This window comes from Staurois parvus, unplaced genomic scaffold (assembly GCF_062004578.1).
Source record: "Staurois parvus isolate SC_StPar_1 unplaced genomic scaffold, SC_StPar_1.0 ptg000574l, whole genome shotgun sequence".
Taxonomy (NCBI): domain Eukaryota; kingdom Metazoa; phylum Chordata; class Amphibia; order Anura; family Ranidae; genus Staurois; species Staurois parvus.
In genome coordinates, this window is record NW_028318370.1 from 130,141 (window position 1) to 142,987 (window position 12,847).

Sequence of the window (12,847 nt, forward strand, 5' to 3'; positions counted from 1 at the left end):
GTATAATACATAAGGGGGGATATGATCTCCATGTATAATACATCAGTGGTTTATATAGTGAACTCGGTGTAGAGTTATTCACCCTGAGGTCATCACAGAGACAAGGGGGCACTCTTTACATCTGGAGGAAAAGATTTAATCTGCAAATAAGGAAAGGTTTCTTCACAGTGAGAGCTGTGAAAATGTGGAACAGACTCCCCTAAAAGTTGGTTCTGGCCAGCTCCGTGGATTGCTTTAAAAAAAAAGGCCTGGATTCATGCTTTGCTGGGGTTTTTTTGCCTTCCTCTGGATCAACTGTGGGTATAGGATTATAAAGTATTTTTTTTTTTTTTTTGAACTGGATGGACTTTTGTCTTTTTTTCAGCCAGGATAACTATGTAACAATAGTGTTTTTACTCTTAAAAAATGCTACTGTATTATTAAAAAGCTCTTTGTGCTCCAAGCCAGTGACTTTGGCTAGGCTGAGCTGTCATCAGTTTTCTGCACTTACAGGAAACATTTCCTCAGTCATCTTCCTTCAGCAACAATGTAACTTACTGCAGTAAGTCACAAAGCAGGAGACTGCAGTAGGGGCTGATCTGTGTTACACATTTAGGAACACAGCCAACTCCACTTGCCCCAGGATTTGCATGACTGTCACCCCCCCCCCCCCCCCATCTTTCTGGGGAGAAAAAAAAACAGATGAAGGACTGCATTAAAACATTACTGAGCACTTCACAAAAAAAGTCAATAGCAGCCTGCAATGCTGAATAATGTAAAAGCAATCAGAGTGGCTGTAGAGCTGCTTGATCGCTTTTACATGGGGCAGAAGATTGTTTCCCGCAACCCCCAGCAGCTCCGCTGGCTGATTGTAGAAATCAAGGAGGAACGGAAATTTCCCAATCATCTCTTTGGTCTATAAATATGGAATCAATGAGGATTCTGTCACTTCCAGTTTTGGATTTGTGGTTTACAAGCCATTACCGACTTGTAACAGCATTTCATCAAACACCAAACTTTGTTTGATCAGATGTTTTTAAGGGCAGAGGAGAGATCTGGAGTCTAATAGACCCAGGATGTCTCCTAGATTGTAAGCTCGAAAGAGCAGGGCCCTCGATCCCCTCGTGTATCACATTGTATTGGTATTGTTCTGTCACATGTTCTGTCCCCCTTTGTAATGTACAGCGCTGAGCGAACTATCGGCGCTTTATAAATACTGTATAATAATAATAATAACTCAATAAAAAAAGGACTCGTCACTGCTCCAGCTATCACAAGGGATGTTCACCATCCCTTGTGAGAGTAATAAAAGTGTTAATATAAAGAAAAATTAGAGAGACAGTAAAAAAAAAACAAAACCCTGATATTTTAAATAAAAGCACTGTGCAAACTGTTGGTACTATATCAATCCCATATAATGATAATAAAATAGAAAAAAGAAAATACCGTGTGACAATAAAATGGTGACTGTTGCAATTTTTTATCTCTAGGACAGGGGTATTGAATTAAAACTCATGGAGATCCAGTTAGTAAAATATTCTTCCAGCAGAGGTCCGACTTGCATTTCTGTACTGCAACTCCTTCACATCACAGGCCCACTAGGTTCACATCTCTGTGGCTGGGCAACATATGCAGAATAACATGCGTTCCCGCCCCACAGAAAAAATGTATTTCACTTTAACAGATGTATAGGGGTTCCATTAATTATTAACCACATCCCAACCACCCTATAGCAGATGTACTGATACAGTGCGGCAGGGGTGCGCAAAATCACATATACACACACACACGTGATTTTGTATTTCCGGGTAGAGGGCGTGCGCGAGTCCTACCCGTGCCGCCATCCGTGGCTGTCAATCACTGGGTCCCAGCCGGTGATTCCCCGCCGGTGCCCAGTGATTACCAAGCATCTCCAATGGGAAAGAGGACTGCTTTGTTTACCAACAGTCCTCCTCTCTGTCAGCTTGGGCACACTGCTCTTGATGGCTGTGCTGTGCAGTGAAGCACCAACACACCACCCCCCATTAAAACTCTCCCAGCACACAGTTAACCCTTTGATCGCCCCTCATGTTAACCCCTTCCTGCCCAGTGTCATTAGTACAGTGTCAGTGGTTTTTTTTTTAGAATTGATCACTGTATTGGTGTCACTGGGGATGTAACACCAAGTCAGTTCCCCCCAGTGTCCGAATTCCCGCCACAGTCCCGCTATAAGTCCCTGATCGCCACTATTACTAGTAAAAAGAGAAAAAAAAAAAATATTCCAATATATATACACCACCATTTTTAAACGCTATAACTTTCACGTATAATGTTTTTCTTTTAGCAAAGACATGTCACAGAATACATTTTGGTGTAAATTTATGACGAAATTTGATTTTTTAAATTTTTGTTACTGGACGTGTTTAATAGCAAACAGTCAAAAGTATTGTTTTTTTCTCAAAACGGTATATATATACCTATACACACCACACACACACACACACACACACACACACACACACACACACACACAGGCGCTCAAATACCACCAAAAGAAAGCTCAATTCATGGGAAAAAAAAAAAAGTACGTAAATTTAATTTGGGTGCAGCGTTGCATGACTGCGCAATTGTCAGTTAATGCAATGCAGCGATGTAACGCAAAAAATGGCCTGCTCAGGAAGGGGGACGGGGGGAATCCTCTGGAGGGCAAGTGGTTAATGGCACCCCACACATTGGCACATTTTTGCAGGCACTAAACCACATGGTGTAGTGTGATTTAAAAGGTTAGGACTTTCCCCTGAATGATTGGCCTCCCCACCCGCGACATGCGCGTGCAAACAAGCATGCACAGATCTGAATCGAGCCTCATATCACAATCACATTCTTACATCAGTATCCTCAGTCCCCCGTTAACATCACAGTCACTCCCCTTCACATAAAAATACCCCCCCCCCACCTTTATATTTCTGTCCGCCTTACATTACTGTTCTCAGGCCCTCCATATTACTCTTCAGCACCCCCATTAATGTCATCAGCCCCCCTCATTACCTGTACTGAGACCCCCATTACTGTTATCGGTAACCCCATTAATGTCCTCAGCCCTCCCAGCTTCCTGTCCTACCTTACACAGACAGGGAAGAGAGCAGAAGGCTCAGCAGGTCTTGACAGAGGGCAGGAGCTGCAAGCTGGTGATTGGTTGCTAGGACCACCCTGCATCCTAGCAACCAATCAACTGCTTGTTAACGCAGGCAGTCCCTGCCCACCATCCAGAGCTGCCCTGTCTCCCACTGTCAGCTCTGTGAGAATGACAGCGCCGGTGGTGATTGGTCTGGACAGAGTGGCTCCTAAATGGTAGGACCATGGTGGTCCGGATGGGACATTGACTCGGCCTGGATGCGGACCCAAGTCCGCCATTTAGTGATGCCTGCTCTAGGGCCTCTGCCTAAAAAAAAAAAAAAAATTTATAATGTGTTTGGGCGTGCCAAGTAATTTTCTAGCAGAAAAAAAAATGAAATGCAGATATTGACATGTATGAAAGAAATGTATAAACCAGCTAACTAGTTGCATCAAAACAAAATGGTGTGCAAAGTCTTTGGGCTCATCCACACCAACCCCACTCAGCTGTGTTGCCCAACGAAATTCCAAGGCCAGGCAAAAAAAAAAAAAAAAAAAAAAAAAAAAAAAAAAGGATTCCTTTGAATGGGGCCTGTTCACACCAAGGCGCTGGGATAAAATGATGCAAGCATCATAAAATAAAGCAGTGGTCTCTCTGCACAGGTCTAACATGCCAGATCTCTTCAATCAACATGGAGTATGATCTTTGTTAGCTGCAGAGCTATTGGTGGCTTTGTTGCTTTCCATTAACAGCAAAACCATCTACTTATGGACACTTGTGGACAATCTGTTCATTCAGCAGTCACCATGGAAGTGGCAAACTTGACTGAGTGCAATAAACAGACATCTTCCTGATCCATCTCCAGCTTCTGATGCAAGATATAAAGCTCCAAGGGTTTACCACCAAGTACATGGACTCCTACCTGTGCCAGCTGAGGCTCAGGAAGGGTTTGACTTCCAGGACTGAAACTAGTTCCAGAGACGTGCATCAAGCTGGAGAGATGAACAATGGCGGTACTCAAGGATGCTTAGCTCCTGGCACCAGGGCTGTGCCGGGGGCAAAAACCCATGGAGATGGCCATTTTTGCACCCCTCCCCCATTGTTGGTTGCTAGGATGCTGCTAGCTGAACCACAAAGCATTATTGGTTGCTAGAATACTAGTGGCAAGGCTGCATCCCTCCTTTGGTAGATAAAATGCTAGCAACAGGGCCACCCAGCATCGCTGGTTGCTAGGATGCTGGCAGCAGGGCCGCTCAGCAACGCTGGGTGCTAGCAGCAGGGCCACCCAGCAGCGCTGGTTGCTAGGACGTTGGCAGCAGGGCCGCCCAGCAGCGCTGGTTGCTAGGACGCTGGCAGCAGGGCCGCCCAGCAGCGCTGAGGTGCTAGCAGCAGGGCCACCCAGCAGCGCTGGTTGCTAGGACGCTGGCAGCAGGGCCGCCCAGCAGTGCTGAGGTGCTAGCAGCAGGGCCACCCAGCAGCGCTGGTTGCTAGGACGCTGGCAGCAGGGCCGCCCAGCAACGCTGGGTGCTAGCAGCAGGGCCGCCCAGCAGCGCTGGTTGCTAGGACGTTGGCAGCAGGGCCGCCCAGCAGCGCTGGTTGCTAGGACGTTGGCAGCAGGGCCGCCCAGCAGCGCTGGTTGCTAGGACGTTGGCAGCAGGGCCGCCCAGCAGCGCTGGTTGCTAGGACGTTGGCAGCAGGGCCGCCCAGCAGCGCTGGGTGCTAGGACGCTGGCAGCAGGGCCGCCCAGCAGCGCTGGGTGCTAGGACGCTGGCAGCAGGGCCGCCCAGCAGCGCTGGGTGCTAGGACGCTGGCAGCAGGGCCGCCCAGCAGCGCTGGGTGCTAGGACGCTGGCAGCAGGGCCGCCCAGCAGCGCTGGGTGCTAGGACGCTGGCAGCAGGGCCGCCCAGCAGCGCTGGGTGCTAGGACGCTGGCAGCAGGGCCGCCCAGCAGCGCTGGGTGCTAGGACGCTGGCAGCAGGGCCGCCCAGCAGCGCTGGGTGCTAGGACGCTGGCAGCAGGGCCGCCCAGCAGCGCTGGGTGCTAGGACGCTGGCAGCAGGGCCGCCCAGTAGCGCTGGGTGCTAGGACGCAGACAGCAAAATGCGATTGGCTGTTATGACAAAAGAGGCCACATTAACAACCAATGATGTTGTGCGGCCGAGTGGCTGAACATACACAAAGCTGAAGACACACTGAGGGTGGAGTGTCCAGTATGGATACTCCGGCCTCAGTTCCATTCCACAATTTGCCTCTATAAGTGCTGCCTGAAGCAGCTGCATCAACTAGCCTCATGCGTGGCATGGTCCTACCTGGACCACAGAAGATTTTTTTTTTTTTTTTTTGGTAGAAGCTGGAACTCAGAACTCTATCCCTGAGAAAAGTCGTTATTTTACATTCCAGGGTAGTGAAAAGAGCCAGGAAAGTCATTCAGTTGTGTCCAGTTGATAACTGCAAGTTTATCGAAGATGCCAAAATCAGACTGAAGAAGCCCAACTTTCAGCTTAAATTAGCTAAATACATTTCAGGTTCATCAACACAACAATTTTCCAGCATGCTGTAGAGCGAGTCTTTGTTCTCAATGCAGAAGCAGTGTCTGACCGCAATATTTCTAAGGATTTGCTATTCAGCAGTGCATCCAATGGGTGTTCTATGCACAGGGTAGGGTAGCCAGATGTATGGGTACAGCAGTGCCACCTTCCCTCTTGGACAAAGTGGTCTCATTTTTTTAATATAGGATGTATGGACATACGAGTTTTTATTACGTTTGTTATTTCTGAACTTTTCAGTAAAAGAATAAGAGGTTGAAATCCTGAGTGGAGCTTTAGAACATGTATTCCCCTAGTTAGTATTACTGACTATATAGCTGGGCTCCAGCCAGTATTAGCGGCTGTGCACAATTCTATGTTCAGTGTACTTCAGGGAGTTCCAGAATGCTTTCTATTATAGGTTAGTACATCTGCAATATCTGAAATCTGGCATTGCCTAGTAAAGGGCCAAGTCAATGAGGCAGAGTTTGAATGTAGAGAGCAACATTAAGGGAAGGAGGGTATGGTTTAGAGCAGGCATCACTAAATGGCGGACCGGGGTCTGGATGCGGACTGAAGTCACTGTCCCATCCAGGCCCATGCAGTCCTGCCATTTAAGAGCCTTTTCCTGCCCCCCGTCTCACGGTCATCTTCACAGAGCTGACAGCGGGAGGCAGGACAGTTCTGGATGGAGGGTGGGAGCTGCCCGAGGTTATCAAGCAGGTGATTGGTTGCTAGGATGAAGGGCAATCCTAGCAATCAATCACTGTCTGTGTAAGATAGGACAGTGGGGGGGGGCGAAGTTCAAGGGGCTAAGGACATTAGTGTGAAAGGGGGCCGAGGACTGAATGTGAGGGGGACTGAGGACAGTAATGTTCGGGGCTAAGGTCTGTGGTGTGTGGGGGCTGAGGACATTAAAGTGGGAGGGGCTGAGGACAGTAAAATGGGGGGAGCTGAGGACAGTAATGTGGGGGGATGATTTAAAAAGTGGCAGAGTACTCTAAAGTAAAGAGGGCAGAGGACAATACTGTTGGGGGGGGGGGGGGGGGTTTGATGTCAAGGAAGTGTGAGAACACTACTGTGAAAGGGGTGAAGGGGGAGCTGAGGACACTCATCAAGAGGGATCTTTCTGTGAATGGGGAGGGGACTGTGATGTGCAGTGGGGATTGAGGACACTGATGAGAGAACAGGTTCAGATCTGTACATGTGCATTTGGTGCACACATTGTGGGAAGGTCAGCACTACTTGCTAGAAACCTGAAGAAGTCCCTGACCCTTTTTTCAAAATCGCGCCACAGCAACACATGACACGAAAATGCACCACAGGGGCCTACATGAGATTCAGACCTCTGATGCATGCAAATTTTACTGCCCAGACCTTGGTGAATTTTAATTCAATACCCCTGGTTTAGAGACACATGGGGGGGGGGGGGGGGGGGTAATTTGGTCAGAGAATGGAGAGACATTGGGGAGGGGGCAGAGGATATAGAGACATTGGGAGAAGAGAGAGGAGGGGGGAGAGAGGATGGAGAAACATTGGGGAAGGGGTGGCAGAAGATGGGGGCACAGGATGGAGAGACATTGGGGAGGGGGGGAGGGAATGGGTAGACGGGTATGTCGGGTTAACAGAGAGCAATACTGGGGCACACAGCCTAGAGACATGGTGGTTGGATGGAGCCTACAGAGAGGTGTGTCAGAGACATGCTGGGGGAATGGAGCCTAAAAAGGTACATGTTGGGGGGGGGGGGGTGTTATGGGGACAAAGACTACAGACATACATTTTGAGGGGAAAAAGCATATAGAGAGACACGTCAGTGGATGGAGCCTACTGAGAGATGTGTTTGGGGCAGGGGCGGACTGACCATTCGAGCACCGTTCGAGGGCCCGGGGTCAGTAGGGGGCCCCATGAAATGCCCCTGGTACCTTTTTATAGGCTTTTTTGGGTGTGCTTTGAGTGTGGGCAAGGACACAGGGGCCCCATGATCCCCTATTGCTCGGGGGCCCCATGAGCTGTCAGTCCGCCCCTGGTTGGGGGGACACAGAACCTATACAGGGACACATGGGGGGGGGGGGGGATGTGGGGATGGAGCCTACAGAGGGACAGATTGGAGGGGATGTGGGGATGGAGCCTACAGGAGGGACAGGTTGGAGGGGATGTGGGGATGGAGGGGATTCAAGTACAGTTCTTAGGTGGAGGTGGGGTAGGCTTCCCTGAAGAAGTGAGTTTTCAAAGATTGCCTAAAGGCAGACAGGGTGGGGGCTGACCGGACATACTATGGTAGGGAGTTCCAGAGGATGGGAGAGGCTCTGGAGAAGTCCTAGAGGCGAGCATGGGAGGAGGTGATGAGGGAGCTAGAGAGGAGGATATCATGGGAGGAGTGGAGTGGGTGATTTGGGCGGTATCTGTGGATGAGGTTGGTGATGTAGCTAGGGGCAGTGTTGTGGATGGCTTTGTAAGCTGTGGTTAGTATTTTGAATTTTATACGTTGGGTTAGTGCAGTGTTTCTCAACTCCAGTCCTCATGGACCCCCAACAGGTCATGTTTTCAGGATTTCCATTATTTTGCACAGGTGATTTGATCAGTTTTACTGCCTTAGTAATTACCACAGCTGTTTCATCTGAGGGAAATCCTGAAAACATGACCTGTTGGGGGTCCATGAGGACTGGAGTTGAGAAACACTGGGTTAGTGGAAGCCAGTGGAGGGATTGGCAGAGAGGGGCAGCAGTCGCTGATCGGTTGGTAAGGTGTATGAGTCTAGCAGCAGCATTCATAATAGACTGAATGGGGGATAGCCTGTGTGACAGTAGACCAGTGAGGAGGGAGTTGCAGTAATGGAGGCGGGATATAACAAGGCGTGGATAAGTTGTTTTGTGGTGTCATTGGTCAGGAAGGGGCAGATTTTGGAAATGTTCTGGAGGTTGAGGCGGCAGGATTTAGCTAGTGAGTGGATGTGGGGCCCAAAGGAGAGGTCAGAGTCTAGGATTACACCGAGCACCCTGGCATGAGGGGAAGGACCAATGGTTGTGCTGTTGATCTTAATGGTAAAGTCATGAGTGGGGGATCGGGGGGAGGTAATATTACAAGCTAAGTTCTTGAAAGATTGAGTTTAAGGTAATGATGTGACATCCATGCTGATATGTCGCTTAGTAGATTTGTGATATGTGAGGAGATTGAGGGGGTGAGCTGGGGAGTGGAGAGATAGATCTGGGTGTCATCAGCATAGAGGTGGTATTGGAAGCCATGGGTGGTGATCAGTTGGCCCAGGGAGGAGGTATAGAGAGAGAAAAGGAGGGGCCCAAGAACAGAACCTTGGGGTACCCCAACAGAAAGAGGAAGAGGAGCGGAGGAGGAGGAGTTGTGACACTGAAAGTGCGCTGAGAAAGGTAAGAGTAGAACCAGAAGAGAGCAGAGTCACGGAGGACGATGGAGTGGAGTTTACTGAGGAGGAGCGGGTGGTCAACTGTGACAAAGGCAGCGGAAAGGTCAAGGAGTACGGAGTAATGGCCGTTGGTTGGGAGGAGTACGGAGTAATGGCCGTTGGTTGGGAGGAGTACGGAGTAATGGCCGTTGGTTGGGAGGAGTACGGAGTAATGGCCGTTGGTTGGGAGGAGTACGGAGTAATAGCCGTTGGTTGGGAGGGGTACGGAGTAATAGCCGTTGGTTGGGAGGGGTACGGAGTAATGGCCGTTGGTTGGGAGGGGTACGGAGTAATGGCCGTTGGTTGGGAGGGGTACGGAGTAATGGCCGTTGGTTGGGAGGGGTACGGAGTAATGGCCGTTGGTTGGGAGGGGTACGGAGTAATGGCCGTTGGTTGGGAGGGGTACGGAGTAATGGCCGTTGGTTTTAGCAGTTAGTAAGTCGTTAACGAGTTTTATTAGGGCAGTTTCTGTGGAATGTTGTGGGCGGAAGACAGACTGTCGGAGATCAAGAAGGTTGTTGTCGGTGAGGTAGCAGTTCATACGGTTGTGAACAAGGAGCTCGAGAAGCTTGGAGGCAAATGGGAGCAGGGAGATGGGTCTTAATGTATTCAAACAGGTGGGGTCCAGTGAGCGGTTTTTGAGGATGGGGGTAACCAGTGCATGTTTGAGTGGGGAGGGAAAGGTGCCCATGGAGAGTGAGAGGCTGAAGATGTGGGTTAGAGAGTTTAGGATAGAGCAGGAAGGAGGCTGCAACAGTCATGAGGGGACAGGATCCAGGGGACAGGTGGTGAGGTGGGCCTTGGAAAGGAGTTCGGTAACTTCCTTGGAGGTAACAGGGTCGAAGGAGGAGAGTGTAGAGTTTGGTGTTGGGCCTGGTATGTTGGTTAGAGGAGGAAGCTTGACACTGGAGATCTCATGAATTGCGTCCATTGGGTGATGCGAGGATAAAACCTACAAAGAGACATGTTAAGAGGGAAACAGTCTATATAAGGACATCTTAGGGGCCACAAACCCTGTAGAGGGACACAAAATGTACAGAGAGACATCAGTTGGATGGAGCCTGCAGAGAGACATGTTGGAGGTGGCAGAGTCTACAGAAAGATGGATTGGTGGTACAGAGCCTATAGGCCATGCTGAGGGGGATGTAGGCTAAAGAGAAACACGTTAGGGGGATTGGCCCTACAGAAGCATACATTGTACATTGGTGGGGGGGATTGATGTTGGAAGAACGAGGGAGGTTGGTAGATGATCGAGACACAGGGGATAGAGATGGTGAGTGGTGGAGGGGAGGGATGGTGAAGACAGAGAGGCACATGGAAAAGGACAGACAGAGGGATGTGGGGAGAAGGTTGCAGTGTAGATTGGGGAGGGGATGGAGCGGGAGGGGATGGAGCTGATGGAGGGGGAGGTGATGGAGCTGATGAATGGAGGAGTGTAGAGTGGGTGTTGGATGAAGGTGATGATGAATGGAAGAGTGTTGATAGATGGATGTTGGGGTATAGATGGTGAAGGGGTATGAGGGGATGGAGCTGATGAATGGAGGAGTGTTGGATGAAGGTGTAGAGGATGGAGATGATGAATGGGAGGAGTATAGATGGGATGTTGGGAGGAGGATGAAGACAGTGCATGAAGCAGAGGATGGAGGAGTGTGGATGGACGGGGAGGGGATGGAGCTGATAAATGGAGGAGTGTAGAGTGGTGTTGGATGAAGGTGTAGAGGATGGAGATGATGATTGGAAGAATGTTGGGGTTGAGAGTGGAATGTAGATGGGGGAGGGGTAGGAGATGATGAATAGAAGAGTGTGGATGGAGGGATGTTGGGTTTGAGGTTGAAGTGTAGATGGGGATGAAGATGATAAATGGAAGGATGTTGGGTTTGAGGTTGGAGTGCAAGGTGGAGATAGGTTAGGAGGGGATAAAGATGATGAATGGAAGAGTGTAGGAGGGGATGGAGCAGTGTAGAGGGGTGTTGAAGGATGGAGGGGTCAGAGGGGATGGAGATGAAGAATGGAAGAGTGTGGATGGAGGGATGTTGAGGTTGGAGTGTAGATAGGGGAGGGGTACAAGGGAATAGAGATGATGAAGGGAAGAGTGTGAATGGAGGGATGTTGGGGGTTGAGGTTAAAGTGTAGATGGGGGAGGGGATGGAGATGATGAATGGAAGAGTATGGATGGAGGAATGTTGGGGTTGAAGTTGGAGTGTAAATGGAAGAGGGGTAGATGAATGGAAGAGTGTGGCTGGAGGGATGTTGGGCTTGAGGTTGAAGTGTAGAATGGGGAGGGGATGAAGATGATGAATGGAAGAGTGTGGCTGGAAGGATGTTGGGGTTGAGGTTGAAGTGTAGAATGGGGAGGGGATGAAGATGATGAATGGAAGAGTGTGACTGGAGGGAAGTTAGGCTTGAGGTTGAAGTGTAGAATGGGGAGGGGATGAAGATGATGAATGGAAGAGTGTGGCTGGAAGGATGTTGGGGTTGAGGTTGGAGTGTAGATGGGGGAGGGGGAAGAGGAGATGGAGCTGATGAATGGAGGAGTGTAGAGGGGTGTTGGATGAAAGTGTAGAGGATGGAGATGATGAATGGAAGACAGTGGATGGAAGGATGTTGAGGTTGGAGTGTAGATGGGGGAGGGGATGGAGCTGATGAATGGAGGAGTGTAGAGGGGTGTTGGATGAAGATGATGATGAATGGAAGAGTCTTGATGTTGGGATATAGATGGGGGAGGGGTATGAGGGGGATGGAGGGGATGAGGATGGAGCTAATGAATGGAGACGTGTGGATGGAGAGGGAGGTGATGGAGCTGATGAATGAAGGAGTGTAGAGGGTTGTTGGATGAAGGTGATGAATGGAAGAGTGTGGATGGAGGGATGTTGAGGTTGGAGTGTAGATGGGGAGGAGCTGATGAATGGAGGAGTGTGGATGAACGGGGAGGGGATGGAGCTGATGAATGGAGGAGTGTAGAGGGTTGTTGGATGAAGATGATGAATGGAAGAGTGTGAATGGAGGGATGTTGAGGTTGGAGTGTAGATATGGAGGAGTGTGGATGGAGGGGATGGAGCTGATGAATGGAGGAGTGTAGAGGGTTGTTGAATGAAGGTGATTATGAATGGAAGAGTGTGGATGGTGGGATGTTGAGGTTGGAGTGTAGATGTGGAGGAGCTTATGAATGGAAGAATGTGAATGGAGGGATGTTGAGGTTGGAGTGTAGATGGGGAGGAGCGGATGAATGGAGGAGGAGTGTGGTTGGATGAAGCTGTAGTGAATGGACACGATGAATGATGGATCCGTGATAGAATACAGGAGGAGGATTCGGTGTACAGAGAGGAGGAGATGATGGAAGGACACAAAGAGGATTCCCCCCGGGGACATGTCCCCATGTGTGCCCCCTTCCCCTCCCCAGGTCACACAGACGAGGAGGACGGAGCCCGGCCCGGGGGGATCTTAGTGTTCGGCACACAGCCGGGTTTTCCTGGCATCCCGGAGCGGAGGAGAGCTCCCCCCACCCCGCCAGCTACACAGAACAATCGGCCTGGCAGATGGAGCGGGTGCGGCCCACAACCCGGCCATCTCCGTCCACCCTCCTCGCCCAGAACCCCCCTCCTCCTCCCGCATCCCCTCCACCGCCAGCCTCCCCCTTCCCTCCTCGTACCTCTCCCCGGGAACCCCCACCGCGGGGGGAACCGAATCCGCACTCCGGGTTCCAATCCGCTCCGGAAATCACGCAGGACCGGAAGCGGCGCTCTGGACGCCTAAGGCATGCCGGGAAGTGTAGTCTTTATGTAGCCTCATCCTCCCCAATATACTGGGCATTGTCCTGTCAGGTGTGAGGGAAG

At 50.3% G+C, this 12,847-nt stretch overlaps 1 protein-coding gene across 3 annotated transcripts in view; it reads right to left on the bottom strand.

Annotated features, from left to right (window-relative positions):
- Positions 1–12,775, bottom strand: part of PRDM15 (PR/SET domain 15) — a 77,392-nt gene extending 64,617 nt beyond the window's left edge. For 2 of the 3 annotated variants that reach the window (XM_089691883.1, XM_089691882.1), the window contains exon 1: positions 12,664–12,775. The gene's annotated coding sequence lies outside the window, so the exon portion shown is untranslated. The remainder of the gene's footprint in view (positions 1–12,663) is intronic. The other variant, XM_089691884.1, reaches the window with a different exon arrangement.
- Positions 12,776–12,847: the final 72 nt, after the last annotated feature.